The sequence below is a fragment of the Anabrus simplex genome, chromosome 1, assembly GCF_040414725.1.
Source record: "Anabrus simplex isolate iqAnaSimp1 chromosome 1, ASM4041472v1, whole genome shotgun sequence".
In the NCBI taxonomy this organism is placed as follows: domain Eukaryota; kingdom Metazoa; phylum Arthropoda; class Insecta; order Orthoptera; family Tettigoniidae; genus Anabrus; species Anabrus simplex.
Window position 1 is genome coordinate 1,715,818,877 of NC_090265.1, and position 22,044 is coordinate 1,715,840,920.

At 39.8% G+C, this 22,044-nt stretch overlaps 1 long non-coding RNA gene across 2 annotated transcripts; it reads left to right on the plus strand.

Moving 5' to 3' along the window:
* Positions 1 to 5,957: 5,957 nt before the first annotated feature.
* Positions 5,958 to 22,039, plus strand: LOC136858713 (uncharacterized). Of its 2 annotated transcripts, none has more exons than XR_010858667.2 (4): positions 5,958 to 6,194; positions 12,244 to 12,510; positions 18,405 to 18,670; positions 21,971 to 22,039. It is a non-coding gene; the product is annotated as an uncharacterized lncRNA (long non-coding RNA). The 2 variants fall into 2 exon arrangements; XR_011018815.1 differs by having other exon boundaries at positions 18,602 to 18,670; positions 21,971 to 22,009.
* Positions 22,040 to 22,044: the final 5 nt, after the last annotated feature.

A 22,044-nucleotide genomic window follows, 5' to 3' on the forward strand; every position in this document is an offset into this window, starting at 1 on the left:
GGGGAGAGAGGGAAAAGAATTGAAGAAAGGGTATAGAATATATTGGAGTGGAGGAAAGATGACAACAAATGGTGTTGTGTTATACTAAGAGAAGACCTAGTGCAATATGTGGACAAAATTGGCCAGATCAGTGACAGGGTAATTAAAGTTAGACTTGGACTTGAGAGTAGATTTAAGCGTCTTATACAGGTTTATGCACTCCAATCGAGGAATGCAGAGAATATTTAGAAGAGTTTCTAGAAGAAGTGGAATGTTGTATTGAAGACGTGATGGGAGACAAGAATGCACATGAGACAGACAGGGAAAGAAGAGATAATTGGCCCCTATAGTTATGGAATCTGAAAAGGTTTGAGCTGCTTCAACTTACCCTGCAAGGATAAATAGAAGGAAAAAATTATCCTGCGCAAAGAAGAATTTCCTGTCTCGACAACCTTAAAATCTGGTTCAGCAAAACATCTGCAGAACTGTTCTGAATTGCAATCGATAAAGCCAGAATAGCAATGTTGATCACCAACGTCTGAGGCAGACAGGCACACTAAGAAGAAGAATAGTTAGAAACCAAGATGAAGAAGGAGATTTGCTAATAGATTTGTGTAGAAGAAATGGATTAATTGTTGGTAATACGTTGTTCAAAAAAACCAGGGTTGGTGCATGGTATTGTTTCAGTGTTGCACAACTCCCTATAATTTTGCACTTCATTCCTCGACTTTTCTTCTAATGTTTTAGTTTAACAAACCTAACATATATCCTAAAACATACTAAAATTAACCGTCTTTGGACGTTCGCTGTACTAATGCTTCATAACAGACCAATAAATGCTGCCAGCTTCGAATCAAACTCAGGGGGTTTGCTTCCCTACGGCAACTCCCTAGCGGACAGCGTGGCACAATGTACCTCGGCAGGGACGGTGGTGGTCGTGGTGATTATTGTTTTAAGAGGAAGTACAACTAGGCAACCATCCTCTATATAACATTAATCGGAGAGGAAAAATGGAAGGGGTCCGACACTTCGAAAAATGAAGATATCGGCCAAAGAAAGACAAGGGCCACGAAGGGCATGAAAATGAAAGACTCCCTAGCCCTCGCAAACCTAATAGCGTCGGGGTCGGAAAAGAACAAGAGTTGACCAAGGCAGGTCGGATAGGATAGATGAAAGTGAGGAGCCTGGCACAAGTAAGTGGAAGCAATGCCAGGACTCAGCTGAGGGCCCCGTGGTCGCCAACCCACGCTCCAATGTTCAGAGCCTCGGAAGGGACGAGCCTAACCCTGTATAGCATCAGGTAGCATGCTCGCCAGTATTGGTCTCAGGGAGTTGCATGAGACCAGCAAGTCTCCTACTGAGAAACAGTTCCAAATATCCCCGTTCGCTTGCACCTCTCTGCGGAGATTACTTAATTCCTACTCTCTCTCCTCTTACAAAGGTAATTTCATTTCCATTTTTGTTTAAAATGTTCAATTTTTGCTTTATGTTGCACCAATGCAGATAGGTCTTATGGCGATGATGGGATAGGAAAGGGCTAGGAGTGGGAAGGAATCGACCATGCCTTTAATTAAGATGCAGCCACAGCATTTGCTTGTGTGAAAATGGGAAAACGTGGTAAACTATTTTCAGGGCTTCTGACAGTGGTGTTCGAACCCACTATCTCCCAAATGCAAGCTCACAGCTACCCGACCCTAACCGAATGGATAACTCACTCAGTAATTTCTTATCCACGCCATACCAGACCACCCACAATATTATCAACATCTTACTTCAATGAAAAGCAGGAGGGCGAATTTTCAATTCAAGTAGGCAAGAGTAACTGTGATAAGCTGAGTGGCTCAGATGGTTGAGGCACTGGTCTTAAGGTGGTATTTGAAGGTGCTCAAATACATCAGCCTCATGTCAGTAGGTTTACTGGCATGTAAAAGGACTCCTGCGGGACTAAATTTCTGCACCTCAGTGTCTCCGAAAACCGTAAAAACGCAGTTAGTGGTACATAATTCCAGTAACATTATTATTAAGAGTAATTGAAGTTACAGTGTATAATTTGCCTCTTATTTTCTGTTTTGTGATTGCCAGATTTATTTCACTTTTAGTAGGAATGTAGTTGATTACTTAATGATGATAGAGTTTCTTGTTATTTCTGTAAGCTTCTTACATAAAAATGTGACACTGAAAATGTTGGTGCGACACCCAGCTTCAGAAACCACCAGCCACCCCTGAAAAAACTCATAAAAAATAACTAGATACGGTTGGCGAGATAGAAAGATAAAGACAATGAATTATCTTATTCTGGTGGAGGAGAAACATAGACAACTGGAAGACATTATAACAATGCAAAGAGTAGATTTTGAAGGAGACCATAAAGTGGTGGTAGCCAAATAAAGACTTGGTAAAATAAGGAAGTTAATAGCAAAAAGGGGAAAGAAAAATAAAGGGATGGAAGTTAAAAGAGAAAGAAATTACGGAAAAGTTTCAAGAGAATCTGAAGAGAGAAATTCCCAAAGATGACATGAACAGTGTGGAAGAAGAATGTTTCAGAAATGGATTTGTAAAGTGTAAAGTAATTGTTTAGTTGTAAAGTTTCCTAAATTGAGTGAATTTCTCCTTGTTTTGTTTGCCATTCATCAAGAAGTTTGGACACCCACAGATGACACTACCAAAAAAAAAATCTATGATCATGCACCCTGGTGTGAGGTGTAAGAAGTTATAATTTAAAGAAGTATTTTATCTCTAGGTTTTTGTAACTGATTGATGTTCATTTATTTTTGGGTTGGCAATATTTCCTTTTTCTTTCCGCCAGTTTTTAATCTGGCCAATGAAAAATTTCTGTAATTAATTTTCAACCTATCATAGGCTTCTTGTTCGATTCTGAGTGTAACTTTGAGAGTAACCAATTAAATTGAGAGGGCATGGCTGGTTTAGTCTTGAATGATCTCGAAACTTCCCTGAGGGTTTATAAACTGCGGCTTTTCATGTTTCTTGGCAAATTGATCGTCGTCTATCTGAGTGTGTGTGTCAAACAGGAGGCAGGCGGCCTCATTCGTTGGCAACCAGAACATCTATAAGGTAATGGCCACATAACATTATTCTTATATATTGTTTATATTTGTTTATAGGAAGGGGAGTTAGGGATTGGAATAACTTACTAAGAGAGATGTTCAATAGTTTTCCAATTTCTCTGAAGTCAATTAAGAAGAGGCTCAGAAAACATCAGATAGGGAATCTGCCACCTGGCAGACTGCTCTAAACATAGATCAGTAGTGATTGATTAAATTGCTTGATTACATTCTGAAAGATGTGATAACAGTCTACTGAATCAATGTCTTATTCTAGGCACCACACCAGGAAGGTGGAAAAATGCATCACTTCAAATGTTATATAAAGGGAAAGGTGTCTCCAGCGACCCCAATTCATAGCAATGCATAGTTTTGAAATTAGTACTCTTCAGAATCCTGATGAAACTCCTTGTGAAAAGAATAGGTTCGACTGCAGATTCAAAAAGTCCCGAGGAAAAATTTGGGTTTTGCACATGCAGATCTACCATTCATGCAGCAAGATCTCTACAGTGACATATAAGAGAATCACTTAGAATTCCCCAAGGTAAGTTGTTCTCTTTATTTATATATCTAAATCTTTTGACTTCATGCACACTACTATCCAAATGACAGGACATACGGATACAATGGTACATTATTCGGTAACCAATTTCATAGCAGTTATGTCTAATGCTTCTAACATCTTCTTTAATCTTGAAGGATGCATGTTTAGGGCTTACAAGGACATTTGTAAATACAGCAGTAGTTGCTAAACAATACAGAAGTGGGATTATAAAGAAGGAAATACGCATTCTTAGACACAAAGAAACACCAGAATATACTGCAGCTGCTAAGCAATGCAGATGCCAAATGCAGTATTAAGTAAAAGTACCTTCATTCCTAAACAAAAAGCCTACCAGAACTAGGAATCAACATTAAGAACGACAGCATTTATAGACCAAGTGACAGCCTTGGTTTACAATGCAAAATGTTTGTTCGGTTGGTCTACTATTGCCTTTTAATATGATACTTGGTCTTCAAATGCAAGCACAGTAATGGAATTAGGTTTTTTTATTTTACTGGAAAGTTTACCGACGATAGTTGGCATTTCTTATTTTAATATTGAAGTTTGAAGTCTTGGCACCAGAATACAGGAAAACCCTGAAATGAGCCAATTGTTGCTTAGTCTACAAATGCATAACTAGGCGAAGCTTTATCTGACCCTGAAATGATTAAAAGGGGAATTCCTCAAGGGAGTGTTATAGGATATTTATGTTTCCTTATACATATAAATGATGTGAGTAACGAAGTGGAAACAGAGAGAAGGCTTTTTGCGAATGATGTTATATTGTATAGAGTAAGAAATTAGTTACAAGATTGTGAGCAACTGCAAAATGACATTGATAATGTTGTGAGATGGACAGAGGGCAATGGTGTGATGAGGTGGTGGTGGTGATTATTGTTTTAAGAGGAAGTACAACTGGGCAACCATCCTCTATATAACACTAATCAGAGGGAAAATATGGAAGGGGTCCGACACTTCGAAAAATGAAGATATCGGCCAAAGGAAGACAAGGGCCACGAAGGGCATGAAAATGAAAGACTCCCTAGCCCTCGCAAACCTAATAGCGTCGGGGTCGGAAAAGAACAAGAGTTGACCAAGAGAGGTCAGATAGAATAGATGAACGTGAGGAGCCTGGCACAAGTAAGTGGAAGCAATGCTAGGACTCAGCTGAGGGCCCCGTGGTCGCCAACCCACGCTCCAAAGTTCACAGCCCTTGGGGCCCCTTTTAGTCGCCTCTTACGACAGGCAGGGGATACCGTGGGTGTTATTCTACCGCCCCCACCCACAGGCGGACACCTTCCTGCCACCCACATTCGTCAGTCTGACTCGGGGCCTGTTCTACCATCTGCTGGTAAAGTGGCTGGCAGCTGCCCGGGAGGTAAACTACCTGGAGGTGTAAATCGGCTGGTACTGTGGCTTGCGTCCAACCACCTCCGCCCAAGGTAGCTACCCGGAGCTAGACACCGATATATATTGTGAGCAACTGCAAAATGACATTGATAATGTTGTGAGATGGACAGAGGGCAATGGTGTGATGATAAACAGGGTTAAAATCAGGTTGTGTGTTTCAAAAATAGGAAAAGCCAACTCAGTTTTAATTACTGCATTGATGGGGTGAAAGTACCTTTTGGGAATCAATTTAATTACCTAGGTGTTAATGTAAGAAAAGATCTTCATTGGGGTAATCACATAAATGGGAATGTAAATAAAGGGTACAGATATCTGCACCTGGTTATGAAGGTGCTCAATGGTGGTAGTAATGATGTAAAGGAATGGGCATATAAGTCTCTAGGAAGAACCAAACTAAAATGTGGTCCCAGTGTATGGGACCCTCACCAGGATTACTTGATTCAAAAACTGTAAAAATCTATAAAGCAGCTTGATTTGTTCTGGGTGATTTCTAACAAAAGTGTAGTGTTACAAAAAATTTTAGGCTGGGAAGACTTGGGAGAAAGGAGACGAGCTGCATGACTAAACAGTATGTTCCAAGCTGTCAGTGGAGAGATGGCATGGAATGACAATAGTAGATGAATAATTCTGAGTGGTGTCTTTAAAAGTAGGAAATATCACAATGTAAAATAAAGTTGTAATTCAAGAGAACAAATTGTGGCAAAATTTGTTTATAGATAGGGGAGTTAGGGATTGGAATAACTTACTAAGAGAGATGTTCAATAAATTTCCAATTTTTTTGAAGTCATTTAAGTAAAGGCTCAGAAAACATCAGATAGGGAATATGCCACCTGGGTGACTGCCCTAAATATAGATCAGTAGTAAGTGAACACATTGCTTGATTACATTCTGAAAGATGTGATAACAGTCTGCTGAATCAATGTCTTATTCTAGGCACCATGCCAGGAAGATGGAAAAAAGTATCACTCAAGTGTTATATAAAGGGAAAGGTGACTCCAGCGACCCCAATTCATATCAAGGCATAGCTTTGAAATTTGTGCTCTTCAAGAACCTGTTGAAACACCTTGTGAAACGAATACAATCAGTTGCAGATTAAAAAATTCCTGAAGAGAAATTTGTGTTTTGCACAGGCAGATCTACCATTCATGCAGCAAAATCTCTGCAGGGATAAACAAGAGAATCAATTAGACGTCAACAAGGTAAGTTGTTCTCTTCAATTATAGATCTAAAGCTTTTGACTTAATGCACACTACTATCTAAGCTACAGGACATAGGGATACAATCGTACATTATTCAGTTACCATTTTCATAGCAGTTATTCCTAATGCTTCTAACATCTTGTTTCCTCTTGAAAGATGAATGTTTAGAGCTTACTAGGAGATCTGTAAATACTGCAGTAGTTGCTATACAATACCGAAGTGGGATTATAAACAAAGAAATACGCATCCTTAGATGCACAAACACGCCAGAATATACTGCACGTGCTAAACAGTGCAGATGCCGAATAAATTATTAAGTAAAACAACCTTCATTCTTAAAGCAAAAGCCTGTCAGAACTAAGAATCAACATTAAGAACCAAAGCATTTATAGATCAAGTGACAGCCTTGGTCTACAATTGCAAAATGTATAGTCGGTTGATCCACTATTGCTTTTTAATATGATGCTTGGTCTTCAAATGCAAGCACAGTAATGGGCTTAAATTGTGTGACGCTTAGTGTTTTTAATTTTACTGGAAATTTTACTGAAGAAGGTTGGTATTTCAAGTTTTTATATTAAAGTTTGAATTTTGGCGAGGAAAAACCTGAAATGGGCAAAATGTTGAATGCACAACTATGTCCAATTAGACTAGGCAAAGCCTTATCTGACCCTGTAATAATTAAGAAGGAATTCCTCAAGGCAGTAGTATTGGACATTTTGTTTCCTTATACATATAAATGATGTAAGTAAAGGAGTGTAATCAGAGAGACGAATTTTTGCAAATGATGTTATATTGTACAGAGTAAGAAATAAGTTACAAGATTGGTAGCAACTGCAAAATGACCTTGATAATGTTGTTAGCTGGACAGAAGGCAATGGTATGATGATAAACGAGGTTAAAAGTCAGGTTGTGGGCTTCACAAATACGAACAGCCCTCTCAGTTTAAATTGCTGCAATAATGGGGTGAAAGCTCCTTATGAGGTGGTGGTGGTGGTGATTATTGTTTTAAGAGGAAGTACAACTAGGCAACCATCCTCTATATAACACTAATCAGAGAGAAAAACTGGAAGGGGTCCGACACTTCAAAAAAGGAAGGTATCGGACAAAGGAAGACAAGGACCACGAAGGGACTGAAAATGAAACACTTCCTAGGTCTCCATACGTAATACCGTTGGGATTGGAAAAGAAGAAGAGTTGACAAAGGGAGGTCGGATAGGATAGATGAAAGTGAGGAGCCTGGGAAAAGTAAATTGAAGCAATGCCAGGACTCAACTGAGGGCCCCATGTTCGCCAACCCACGCTCCAAATTCAGAGCCCTTGGGGCACCTTTTAGTTGCCTCTTTCAACAGGCAGGAAACATCGTGAGTGTTATTCTACCGCCTCCACCCACAGGGGTTTCCTTATGAGAATCATTGTAAGTACCAAGGTGTTAATGTAAGGACTCCAACTAGAGTACGGTGCCAGTGTACGGGACCCTCACCAGGATAACCTTCACGAGAGTGGTAGTGATGGTGGTGATTATTGTTTTAAGAGGAAGTACAACTAGGCAACCATTCTCTATATAACACTAATCAGAGAGAAAAATGGAAGGGGTCCGACACTTCGAAAAATGAAGGTATCGGCCAAAGGAAGACAAGGGCCACGAAGGTCATGAAAATGAAAGACTCCCTAGTCCTCGCAAACCTAATAGTGTCGGGGTCGGAAAAGAACAAGAGTTGACCAAGGGAGGTCGGATAGGATAGATAAAAGTGAGGAGCCTGGCACAAGTAAGTGGAAGAAATGCCAGGACTCAGCTGAGTGGTTGTGGTGGTGGTGGTGGTGATTATTGTTTTAAGAGGAAGTACAACTAGGCAACCATCCTCTATATAACACTAATCAGAGAGAAAAATAGAAGGGATCCGACACTCCGAAAAATGAAGATATCGGTCAAAGAAAGACAAGGGCCACGAAGGGTGTGAAAATGAAAGACTCCCTAGCCCTCGCAAACCTAATAGCGTCGGGGTCGGAAAAGAACAAGAGTTGACCAAGGGAGGCCGGATAGGATAGATGAAAGTGAGGAGCCTGGCACAACTAAGTGGAAGCAATGCCAGAACTCAGCTGAGGGCCTCGTGGTCGCCAACCCACACTCCAAAGTTAAGAGCCCCTGAGGCCCCTTTTAGTCGCCTCTTACAACAGGCAGGGGATACCGTGGGTGTTAATTTTAAGGACACTTCCTCTTAAGCATTACTTTGTCAATTTTATACATTTTTCATCTAAACAGTGTTATGTGGCTGAAGATGTTGATAAAATACGAAACATGTACCACTTTTAACCATTAAATTGCCTTAAGCAATCATTGTATCGACTAGGTGGAAAATAATAAATACTTAATTGTGAATCTGTTTAGGACATTGCGGTGTCATCTACAGGCAACGCAAGCCTATGGCATTCATCATATAAGGGTACTAACCACAGGGACTCGTACAATCCCGTGTTGTTCCTCATGTAGTTGGTACTAATCATAGGCAAGCCAGAACCATGGATTCTCTTAGTGGTGGTGGTGATTATTGTTTTAAGAGGAAGTACAACTAGGCAACCATCCTCTATATAACACTAATCAGAGGGAAAAATGGAAGGCATCCGACACTTCGAAAAATGAAGATATCGGTCAAAGGAAGACAAGGGCCACGAATGGCGTGAAAATGACTCCCTAGCCCTCGCAAACCTAATAGCGTCGGGGTCGGAAAAGAACAAGAGTTGACCAAGGGAGGCCGGATAGGATAGATGAAAGTGAGGAGCCTGGCACAACTAAGTGGAAGCAATGCCAGAACTCAGCTGAGGGCCTCGTGGTCGCCAACCCACACTCCAAAGTTAAGAGCCCCTGAGGCCCCTTTTAGTCGCCTCTTACAACAGGCAGGGAATACCGTGGGTGTTATTCTACCGCCCCCACCCACAGGGGGTCATGGGTTCTCTTATCCCATGGTGTTGCTCATATACTGCTACTAATCACAGGTACTGTAAACGCCGTCACGCTCTCATTTGCTACTAATCACAAACTTATTTGGTACCCAACATAGTGGTACTTCACGCAAGTAAATGCGACCCATGGTAGTTTCATGTTTCTAGTTTAATCATACCTTGGTCGCCCCTTTTAGTTGTCTCTTACGTCAGGCAGGGGTTACCATGGGTGTATTCTTCGTTTGCGTCCCCCACCCACAGGAGGTTGTGTGTTTGGTCCGTGAGAGATATTTTTTTCTCCTCAAGTCCACCGGCAAGCCGGTTAGGACTCCCCTATCCGCCAGTGGAATATCACCTCTCCCCATGCTACGCCAGTGTAATACGTTCATGGTTACAAAAAATGTTTGGGCCGGGAAGATTTGGGAAAAAGGATACGAGTTTCATTACTAAGCAGTATGCTTTGAGGTATCAATGGAGAGTGGCAAGGAATGGCATTAGTAGATAAATAATTCTGAGTGGTGTCTTTAAAAGTAGGAAAGATCACAATATGAAAATAGAGTTGGAATTCAAGAGAACAAATTGGGGCAAAATTGGTTTATAGGAAGGGGAGTTAGGAATTGGAGTAACTTACTAAGGGAGGTGTTCAATAAATTTCCAATTTCTTTGAAGTCATTTAAGAAAAGGCTCAGAAAACATCAGATAGGTAATCTGCCACCTGGGCGACTGCTCTAAATGTAGATCAGTAGTGATTGCGTACATTGCTTGATTACATTTTTAAAGATGTGATAACAGTCTGCTGAATCATGTCTTATTCCAGGCATCATACCAGAAAGAGTTAAGAATGCATCACTCAAAGTGTTATATAAAGAGAAAGGTGCCTCCAGCGACCCCATTTCATATCAATGCATAGCTTTGAAATTTGCGCTCTTCAAGATCCTGATGAAATTCCTTGTGAAATGAATAGATTCAGCTCCAGATTCAAAAATTCCTGAAGAGCAATTTGGGTACTGCACAGGCAGATCTCTGCAGGACCAATTAACAGAATCACCTAGACGGTGGTGGTGGTGGTGGTGGTGGTGGTGGTGGTGGTGGTGGTGGTGGTGGTGGTGGTGGTGGTGGTGGTGGTGAAGTACAACTAAGCAACCATCCTCTATATAACACTAATCAGAGAGAAAAAATGGAAAGGATCAGCCACTTCGAAAAATGAAGGTTCAGCCAAGGAAAGAACAGGGCCAGAAGGGGCGTAAAAATAAAAGACTCCCTAGGCCTTGGGAAACTAATACCTTCATGGTCAGAAAGAACAAGTGTTGACCAAGAGAGGTTCTATAGGATAGATGAAAATAAGGAGCCTGGCACAAGAAAGTGTAAGCAATGCCAAGACTCAGCTAAGAGCCCCATGGTCGCCAACCCACGCTCTCGAGTTCAGATCCCCTAGGGAAAAATCAATCACTTAGACATCGCCGAGGTAAGTTGTTCACTTTATTTGTAGATCTAATGCTTTTGACTTCATGCACACTGCTATCTAAATGACAGGACATAGGGATACAATCGTACATTATTCAGTTACCATTTTCATAACATGCTTCTAACATCTTCTTTCCTCTTGACGGATGCATGTTTAGAGCTTAATAGGAGATATGTAAATACTGCAGTAGTTGCTAAACAATGCAGAAGTGGGATTATAAAGAAGGAAATATGCATTCTTAGACACACAAACCCGCCATATATACTGCGGCTGCTAAACAATTCAGATACCAAATGCAATATTAAGTAAAAGTACCTTCATTCTTAAACCAAAAGCCTGCCAGAACTAAGCATCAACATTAAGAACCAAAGCATTTATAGACAAAGTGACAGCCTTGGTCTACAATTGCAAAATGTTTAGTCAGTTGGTCTAGTATTGCCTTTTAAGGTGATACTTGGTCTTCAAATATGAAAAACAGTAATGGACTTAAATCATAATGCTCTTAGGGTTATCTATTTTATGGGAAATTTTACTGAAAAAAGTTGGCACATCTTATTTCTATATTGAAGTTTGAAGTCTTTGCCACCAGAATATAGGAAAGGCCTGAAATGTGCAAACTGTCGTTTAGTCTACGAATACATAACTACGTCCAATCAGACTAAACAAGGCTTTATCTGACCCCGTAATATTTAAGAGTGGAATTCCACAAGGCAGTATTATTGGATATTTATGTTTCCTTATACATATAAATGATGTGAGTAACGAAGTGGAATCAGAAAGAAGGCTTTTTGCGAATGATGTTATTTTGTATTGAGTAAGAAATAAGTTACAAAATTGTGGGCAACTACCAAATGAACCTGATAATGTTGTGAGAAGGTCAGAAGGCAATGGTATGATGATAAGCTGGGTTATAAGTCAGGTTGTGTGTTTCACAAATAGGAAAAGGCTTCTCTGTTTTAATTACAGCAATGATGAGCTGAAAGTTCCTTACGGGCATCATTTTCAGTACCTAGGTGTTAATGTAAGCAAAGAACTTTGTTGGGGTAATCACATAAATGGGATTGTAAATAAAGGGTACAGATTTCTGCACCTGGATATGAAGGTGTTTAAGGATTGTAGTAAGGATATAAAGGAAAGGGTATACTTTCTTGATTCAAGAACTGGAAAAAATCTAAAGGAAAGCTGACGATTTATTCTGGAGTTTCCAACAAAGTAGTAGTGTTACAAAAAAGTTTGCAATGGGAAGACTTGGGAGAAAGGGGATGAACTGTGTGACTAAGCAGTATGCTCCGAGCTGTCAGTGGAGAGATGGTATGGAATGACATTAATAGATGAATAAACCTGAGCAGTGTCTTTAAAAGTAGAAAGGTCACAATGTGAAAATGAAGTTGGAATTCAAGAAGACAAATTGGAGCCAAATTAGTTTATAGGAAGGGGAGTTAGGGATTGGAACAACTTACTAAGGGAGATGTTCTATAAGTTTCCAATTTCTTTGAAGACATTTAAGAAAAGGCTCAGAAAACATCAGATAGGGAATCTGTCACCTGGGCGTCCACCCTAAATGTAGAGCAGTAGTGAGTGATTACATTGCTTGATTACATTCTGAAGGATGTGATAATAGTCTGCTGAATCAATGTCTTATTCTAGGCACCAAACCAGTCAGATGAAAGAATGCATCACTCGAAGTTTTATATAAAGGGAAAGGTGACTACAGTGACCCCAATTCATATCAAGGCATAGCTTTGAAATTTGTGCTCTTCAAGATCCTGAGGAAACTCCTAGTGAAATGAATAGATTCAATGGCAGATTCAAGAATTCCTGAAGAGCAGTTTGGGTTTTGCACAGGCAGATCTGCCTTTCAAGCTGCAGGACCACTACAGGGCCAAATGAGAGAATAATTTAGACATCCCCGAGGTAAGTTTATCACTTTATTTATAGATCTAATGCTTTTGACTTCATGCACACTACTAGGAATAGGGATACAATTGTACCATTCAGTTACCATTTTCATATCATGCTTTTTACATCATCTTTCCTCTTGAAGGATGCATGTTTAAAGTTTACTGGGAGGTTTGTAAATAATGCAGCATTTGCTAAACAATACAGAAGTGGGATTATAAAGAAGGAAATATGCATTCTTAGGCCTATATTACACTATCACATCTCTGTGTCACAGAACTTTGATAATGTTTATGTGATAAAATATTTTACAGTGTAATACAGCATCTTTGATCACATCTAGCTGTGACACAGTTGTGTGATTGTGTGATAAAAGTTATACTCATGATCATACCTTTGATCAAATCTGTGACAATTCAGAAAGAAAATGGCGGATAATAAGCGCACATGGTCTGTGGTAACTACAAAACTTCTTATTTAATATTATGAATCACATGCAATGTTGTACAATTCGAAGCACAAAGATTATAAAAGCAGGAACAGAAGACTGAAAATTGACAAAAATATTCTCTCTCTCTCTCTTGTTCTCCTCAACCTGATGATTTGTGGGTAGCATGACTGTCCTCATCCAACAACCTTCTATCCTGAGCCAGCTGCTTGATTAGTTGATATGGACGTCACCCTTTAATGCCATCGAGGAACCCTGCTCTTGGTCGTCCTCTTCTAGTATTTCCTTCCAGTTTCCCTTCAAGCAGTGTGGTGCACCATGATGAATGCTGCAGTAAATGACCTCTCCAACTACATCTTCTTTTCGCGATCATTTTCTCTTCTTCAGCTCTCTTGAGAACTTCTTCATTTGTTAGCCTGTGAGTCCGGAGTATTTGTAACATTCGATGCCAGCACCACATTTCAAATGCATCTATTCTTTTCTTATCAGCCTTTAATAGAGTCCAGGTTTCAGAGCCATAGGTCACAATGCTCAAAATGAAGCTCTTAATGAAATGCTTTCTTACTGGTACAGATATTGCCTTGGAGGTCAACAGGCTTCTTTTTTTTAAAATTTTATTGAAAGCTTCTTCAGCCTGGGCTATTTGAGAACGGACGTCCTTTCCACACCTCCGATCAGATATAATGATGCTTCCCAAATAACTGAACTGATTTACTTGAGTCAATTTTTTCTCCTTCCAACCAAACATTAACATCCTGTTTACCATCCGGGGTCTTGGTTTTTGTTTTTTTAACATTCATGTTACACTTTAGTATTAGTAGATCATTCAATTTCTTTAGTGAGGTCTGTATCTCTTTCTCAGTTTCAGCGATGAGAGCAATATCATCCGCGAAACGTATTGTTTGGTATAGTTGGCCATTTATTTTTATTCCATGGGTGGAGGTGACTGATAACTCTTTCATTGCTTCTTCTAAATACACATTGAATAAGAGAGGTGACAGACCGCATCCCTGCCGTACTCCTTTTCTTATTTTCTCATTGATTTGCTCCTTTCCTACAAACACTGTCTGGTTCTTGTACAGCTGATAGATGATTTTCCGATCTCTGTAGTCCACTTTCAGACTTCTCAGGGCTTTAAGCATAATATTCCAGTTAACATTATCAAACGCTTTCTCTATATCAATGAAAGCAATTAGGATGTTCTTATTGATTCTTAGGGCTTGTTCAATAATTGTTCTAAGGCTCGGAACTGCTTCTCTTGTTCCTCCGTTTCTTCTAAACCAGAATTGATCCTCTGAGAGATTTTCTTCTATTCTCCATGCGATGGTACATAATCCTTGTAATAATTTTGGAGGCATGTGTTACCAAGCTTAACATTCTATAATATTGACATCTCTTTCTATGATTACTTTTTATAATGTTGAGTTCAGATGCACCGTTCTTCTGATATATTTATCCAGAATTTTCTCCATTGCTTTCAGCGTGAAGGAGGATGCTTTGGTTTGGGCATAGTAGGTCAATGAAAATTGATTAATTTAAAAGTGCGCATAAGAGATTGAAAGACGAGAGAATTTGAAAGAATTAACATAATAAAGTGTACTAGATTGGAAGAAGAGAGATTCTTCAAGTAAAGCACAAATAAAGTATACTAGATTGGAAGAAGAGAGATTCTTCAAGTAAAGCACAAATAAAGTGTACTGTAAGTGCCACATGTTTATTATATCTTAGATAAATAGTGATCAAGAAGTTATACAAATTCCTCAAAACAATGTCTTAATCAACTATGCCATTGCCTGCTAGAATCGTATTTTAGGTCATGTCATTTAAGAATGGTGGATGGTGACAAATTTTACACAATGCTGAACAATCACCATCGTTGTTAGCGACGTCAGCTCTGACTGAGTAAAGAGTCAAGATCTGAGTCCTGACATTGCTTCCACTTACTTGTGCCAGGCTCCTCACTTTAATGTATCCTATGTGACCTCCCTTGGTCAAATCTTGTTCTTTCCGACCCCGACGCTCTTAGGTTTGCGGGGCTAGGTTGTCTTTCATTTCACGCCCTTCATGGCCCGTGTCGTCCATTGTCCGATACCTTTATTTTTCGAAGTGTTGGACCCCTTTCATTTTTCTGTCTGATTAGTGTTATATAGAGGATGATTGCCTAGTTGTACTTCCTCTTAAAACAATAATCATCACCACCACCACCTTGGGCATAGTATGCCTTTCCAGGTTTAGGTATGAATACTGCTTTAGCTTCGGACCATGATTTTGGGGCGTACCCTAACGCTAGACTAGCTCTGAAGAGGTCCGTCAGGGAATTGACAAGTATCTCCCGTCCTTCCTGTAGGAGTATCGGAAGAATCTCCTCTGGCCCCGGAGCGTAGATTCATCATTTCAGTTCTGTGACATAACATATGATAAAAGCTTTGACATAGCGTAATATACTCAAGAAGTCCTTAATGAGCAAATTTCATCACATTCATGTGATCTAAGATTTTATAATATTCTGTGACACAGAAATGTGATAAGTGTAATATAGGCCTTAGAAACACAAACCCACCAGAATATACTGCAGCTGCTAAACAAGGCAGATGGCGAATGCGGTAATAAGTAAAAGAACCTTCATTCTTAAACCAAAAGCCCGCCAGAACGAAGTATCAACATTAAGATGGTGATGGTGGTGGTGGTGATTATTGTTTTAAGAGGAAGTACAACTGGGCAACCATCCTCTACATAACACTAATCAGAGAAAAAATGGAAGGAGTCCGACACTTCGAAAAATGAAAGTATCAGCCAAAGGAAGGCAAGGGCCATGAAGGGTGTGAAAATGAAAGACTCCCTAGCCCTCGCAAACCTAATAGCGTTGGGGTCGGAAAAGAACAAGAGTTGACCAAGGGAGGTCGGATAGTATGGAGGAAAGTGAGGAGCCTGGCACAAGTAAGTGGAAGCAATGCCAGGACTCAGCTGAGGGCCCCGTGGTCGCCAACCCACGCTCCAAAGTTCAGAGTCCCTGGGGCTCCAGGACTCAGCTAAGGGCCCCATGGTCGCCAACCCATGCTCCAAAGTTCAGAGCCCCTGGGGCCCCTTTTATTCACCTCTTACGACTAGCAAGAGATACCGTGGGTGATATTCTACTACCCCCACTCACAGGGGGAATCAACATTAAGAACCAAAGCATTTATAGACCATATGACAGCCTAGGTCTACAATTGCAAAATGTTTAGTCGGTTGGTCTACTATTGGCTTTTAAGATGATACTTGGTCTTCAAATGCGAAACACAGTAATGGACTTAAATAGAGTGGCGCTTAGGGTTTTTTATTTTACTGGAAATTTTACTGAAGAAAGTTGGCATTTCTTATTTTGATATTGATGTTTGAAGTCTTGGGGCCACCAGATTACAGGAAATATCTGAAATGATCAAATTGTAGCTTAGTCTACAAGAGTAGCATAGACTCGCAGTATTCCACACATTATGATACTACTCACAGGTATTGAAATTCGCACATGTATTACAGACCTACGTTGTTTCACACATTGCAGTGCCAAATACAGGCAACTCAAACCTATGGTGTCCATCACACAAGGGTACTAAACACAGGGACTTGTACTATCCCGTGGTCTTCGTCATATAGTGGGTACCAATCATAGGCAAGCCAGAACCGTGGGTTCTCTCATCCCATGGTGTTGCTCATATAGTGCTACTAACCACAGGTCACACTCTCATTTGGTACTAATCACCAACCTCTTTGGTACCCAGCATAGTGTACTATGCGCACGTAAATGCGACCTATGGTGTTCCTCACGTGGTGGTACTAATCACAAGTAGTTTAATGGTTCTAATTTGATAATCCCTTGATTGCCCCATTTAGTCGTCCCTTATGACAGGCAGGGGATACATTGGGTGTAATCTTTGTCTGCGTCCCCCACCCACAGGGAGTTGTGTGTTTGGTCCACGAGATGTACTTTTTTCCCTCAAGTCCGCCTGCAAGCCAGTTAGGACTCCCCTATCTGCCAGTGGAATATCACCTCTCCCCCTGCTCATCATCATCATCATCATCATTTCCCTTTATCCAGCTGTAGCCGGGTAGGGGCAAATATGGTTCCTCTCCACTTTCTTTGGTCTTTCCACCACTCCTCCTCCAACACTGTGTCCCAGTCCAGGTTTCTTTTTCCAACAATCATTTGATTCTTCATGCAAAAATCCACCAACAACTCGCCTTCTGGATTTACATTTCCATATCCAAAGGGCCCTACAACATCTTCCTTTCCTTGTCTTTCCATTCCAACTTGTGCATTTAGATCTCCCATCAATAGTACTTCCTTATCTTCTATCTGTCTCTCCACTTCCTCTAAGAAGTCCTCTAGATGTTCATCTATGCAACCCGTTTGTGGGGCATACAACTGAAATAGATCTTTCACGCCATTTCCAAACTGGAGTCTCATCATCAACATCCTATCGCTGACGTACTTTGTATATTCCAGATATTCTTGGATTTCTCTTCTAAGTATGATGGCCACTCCTTTTTTTGCTTCAGGTCCTCCGCTGTAATACAGCCTGTATCCTTCTCTCAGAGGGATCTCCCCTGTACCTCTCTTCTTGGTCTCGCACAATCCAAGTATGGCTATATCTTTTTCTATCATGAAGTCAACCAGTTCTTCTGTCTTTCCCGTCAGTGTCAGTACATTAACTGTTGCAATTTTGATGTAGTTTGGTGCTGGTTGCCCATTTTTCACAGTTCCCCCAGCACCTGAAGTCTCCCCCTGCTACGCCAGTGTAATACGTTCATGGTTACAAAAAACGTTTGGGCCGGGGAGATTTAGGAAAAAGGATATGAGTTGCATGACTAAGCAGTATGATCTGAGGTATCAATGGAGAGTGGCAAGGAATGACATTAGTAGATAAATAATTCTGAGTGGTGTCTTTAAAAGTAGGAAAACAGGGTGAGTTGGCCATGCGATGAGGCCGCACGGCTGTGAGCTCGCATCCGGGAGATAGTGGGTTGGATCCGGCAGACCTGAACATGGTTTTCCATGGTTTTCCAATTTCTCACCAGGTAAATGCCTTAATTAAGGCATCGGGCGCTTCCGTCCCATTCCTAGGCCTCTCTTTTCGCATCGTCGCCATAAGACCTATCTGTATCGGTGCGACGTAAAGCAACTAGAAAACAAAAGGTAGGAAAGATCACAATGTGAAAATAAATTTGAAATTCAAGAGAACTAATTGGGGCAAAATTTGTTTATAGGAAGGGGACTTAGGGTTTGGAATAACTTACTAATGGAGATGTTCAATACATATCCAATTTCTTTGAAGTTATTTAAGAAAAGGCACAGAAAACATCAGACAGGGAATCTGCCAGCCGAGTGACTGCCTTAAATTTAGATCAGTAGTGAGTGATTACATTGCTTGATTACATTCTGAAAGATGTGATAACAGTCCGCTGAATCAATGTCTTATTCCAGGCACCACACCAGAAAGATGGAAGAATGCATCACTCAGAGTGTTATATAAAGGGAAAAGTGACTCCAGTGACCCCAATTCACATTAAGGCATTGCTTTGAAATTTGTGCTCTTCAAGATCATGATGAAACTCCTTGTGAAATGAATAGAATCAAGTGCAGATTCAAAAATTCCTGAAGACCAGTTTGTGTTTCAACAGGTATATCTACCATTCAAGCAGCAAGATCTCTACAGGGCCAAATAAGAGAATCACTTAGACATTCCCGAGGTAAGTTGTTTGCTTTATTTATGGATAAAAAAATTTTTACTTCCTGCACAGTACTATCTAAATGACAGGACATAGGGATACAATCATACATTATTCAGCTACCGTTTTCATAACAGTTATTAATAATGCTTCTAACATCTTCTTTGTGGCGGTGGTGATTACTGTTTTAAGAGAAAGTACAACTGGGCAACCATCCTCTCTATAACACTAATCAGAGAGAAAAAATAGAAAGGGTCCAACACTTCAAAAATTGAAGGTATCGGCTAAAGGAAGACAAGGGCCACGAAGGGCGTGAAAATGAAAGACACCCTAGCCCTCGCAAACTGAATAGCGTCGGGGCCGGAAAAGTACAAGACCTGACCAAGGGAGGTTGTGTAGGATAGATGAAAGTGAGGAGCCTGGCACAAGTAAGTGGCAGCAATGCCAGGACTCAGCTGAGGGCCCTCTGGTCTCCAACCCACGCTCAAAAGTACAGAGCCCCTGGGGTGATGGTGATTATTGTTTTAAGAGGAAGTACAAGTAGGCAACCATCCTCTATATTACACTAATCAGGGGGAAAATTGGAAGGGATCCGACACTTCGAAAAATGATGGTATCAGCCAAAGGAAGGCAAGGCCCACGAAGGGCGTGAAAATGAAAGACTCTCCTGGCCTCCATACGTAATACCATCGGGGTTGGAAAAGAACAAGTGTTGACCAAGGGAGTTCAGATAAAATAGATTGAAAGTGAGGAGCCTGGCACAAGAAGTGGAAGCAATGTCAGGCCTCAGCTAAGGGCTCCGTGGTCGCCAACCAACGCTCCAAACTACAGAGCCCCTGGGGCTAACATCTTCTTTCCCCTTGAAGGATGCATGTTTAGAGCTTAGGTGTACTAGGATATTTTTAAATACTGCAGTAGTTGCTAAACATTACAGAATTTGGATTATAAAGAAGGAAATACGCTTTCCTAGACACACAAACCTGCCAGAATATACTGCAGCTGCTAAGCAATACAGATGCCGAATGCAGGATTAAGTAAAAGTACCTTCATTCTTAAACCAAAAACCCACCAGAACTAAGCACCAACAAGAACAAAACATTTATAGACCAAGCGACAGCCTTGGTCTAAAATTGCAAAATGTATAGTCGGTTAGTCTAATAATGCCTTTTCAGATGATACTTGGACTTCAAACTTGAAACACAATAATGGAGTTAAATCGTGTGGCACTTAGGTTTTTAAATTTTACTGGATATTTTACTGAAGAAAGTTGTCATTTCTTATTTGAGGCGTCTAGTATCAAAACCGGCCAAGTCACTCAAGGCATATTTTTCAATATGGATGAAAAACCTGCAGAGATAAAGCAATGATGGTCAGAAAATATTTTTTTTCACAGTTATATCCTTAATGGTTTAATATTTAAGTTCCGCTGTTTTGAGAAATCTAACTCATAATTAACCTATCTTTTTTTGTTAATTTAATTTTTGACTTGGCCGTTTTTGGTTGCAATTTTGTACAATTTCAGTCTGTTTTTGTAAAACTGTATTCTTTTTAAATTCCAAACACTTGTGAAAAAAGGCAATTAAATGAAAATAAATTTACATTTTAATTACTTTTCTTTATAGCAATTAAAAAAAGCATTTCAGCATAAATGAGATAATAATAAACGAAGAAGAACATCATAAAGGTGAGGAGAATACAAAATAGGATTTCTCTCACTAAAAGTTTATAGTTTACTTAGATCTTGAACACAGTAAAATAAAATGATCGTCAATAATAGTCACTTATGTTAATAGAATCATTATTAAGGTAGGTACTGTTCAAACATACTAAGTAATATTGTTGTTGAAAGTCTTCAATTTGCTCTTATTTATAATACAATATCAGGCATTTCTCGTGGACTATTGATGCAGACTTCAGTGACGGTGTTGGAACTCTCATGACCAACGAAAGCTGTTTCACTTGCTAATATTACAGTTTTATAAAACTGCAGTGCTGGAAGATTTCTGATGCTATATTATTATTATTATTATTATTATTATTATTATTATTGTTATTGTTATTATTATTATTATTATTATTATTATTATTATTATTGCTATGGTTTTTAATGTGAGTTAGAACACACACTCAAACAAACATGCATAGTTAGATCATCTTATTTTCTTCTCAAATGTGCTCATTTGAATTCTTTTTTAATCTCGAAAAATGAAACATAGAAACCCATATTTTAGATCTGACAGTTGTGCGAGGCTAATTTCTGAAAAGACGTCAACTTAAAATCAACCTAACTGCTTCAAGAATCAAAAGAGAAACTTCGATAATCTGTAGTAAAATAAATTGAAATGTTATTTTTACTGCTCTCGTTTTCGTTGTTGTGATTTCCACTGTGATGTATCTCTTGTTCTCTTTCTGGGGGTTTCATTTATTGATATTTCCATTATGTGGCACAAGGTATGAAAGTAAATTTTTCAGTTCACCACTCGAAACAATATCCACGTTACAGCACACAATAATGACAAAATACGAGCACACCGGAAATAGGATTGCTTTGGGGCCAATGACGGTAAGAAGCCCGTGAATACGTAAATCAGTGTTGCAAACGAACAAAATACAAAATATTATGACTTCAAAGAATATACCTTACAAGGAACGATTTTGCCTACTGATATTATCACATTGTTGCTTAATGTAACAACACAAGTTTCCAGACAATAATGCTGCATCATAAGATTGTCACTCGTTCCTTGACTTGACTGGTTTTGAATTCACTGGCTGCATGACTTGGCCGATTCTGTTGCATGACCGAGAATTCAGTGCTCTATAACATGAAGACATGGATGATTTTAAAGCATATTCTTGTTTCACCTGATAGTGCTATACTTGTACTTCAAATTGATAACCTTAACTCATTTTCGTAAATTTTGTGACTTGGCCGGTTTTGATACTAGACGCCTCATTTTTATATTGAAATTTGAAGTCTTGGCCACCATATTGCTGTTAAAGCCTGATATGTGCAAATTATCGCTTAGTCTACGAATGCTTAACTACATCCAATTAGACTAAGCGAAGCTTTATCTGACCCACATGGAAGTATCACCTCTCCCACTGCTATGCCAGCGTAGTAGGTTCATTTTCACAAAAAAAAGTTTGGGCCGTGAAGATTTGGGAGAAAGGATACGAGCTGCGTGACTAAGCAGGGAAAGAGAGGGAAACTGCCACCTGGGTGACTGCTCTAAATGTAGATCAGTAGTGATTGATTACATTGCTTGATTACATTCTGAAAGATGGGATAACAGTCTGCTGAACCATGTCTTATTCCAGGCATCATACCAGAAAGGTGGAAGAATGCATCACTCAAAGTGTTATATAAAGGGAAAGGTGACTTCAGCGACCCC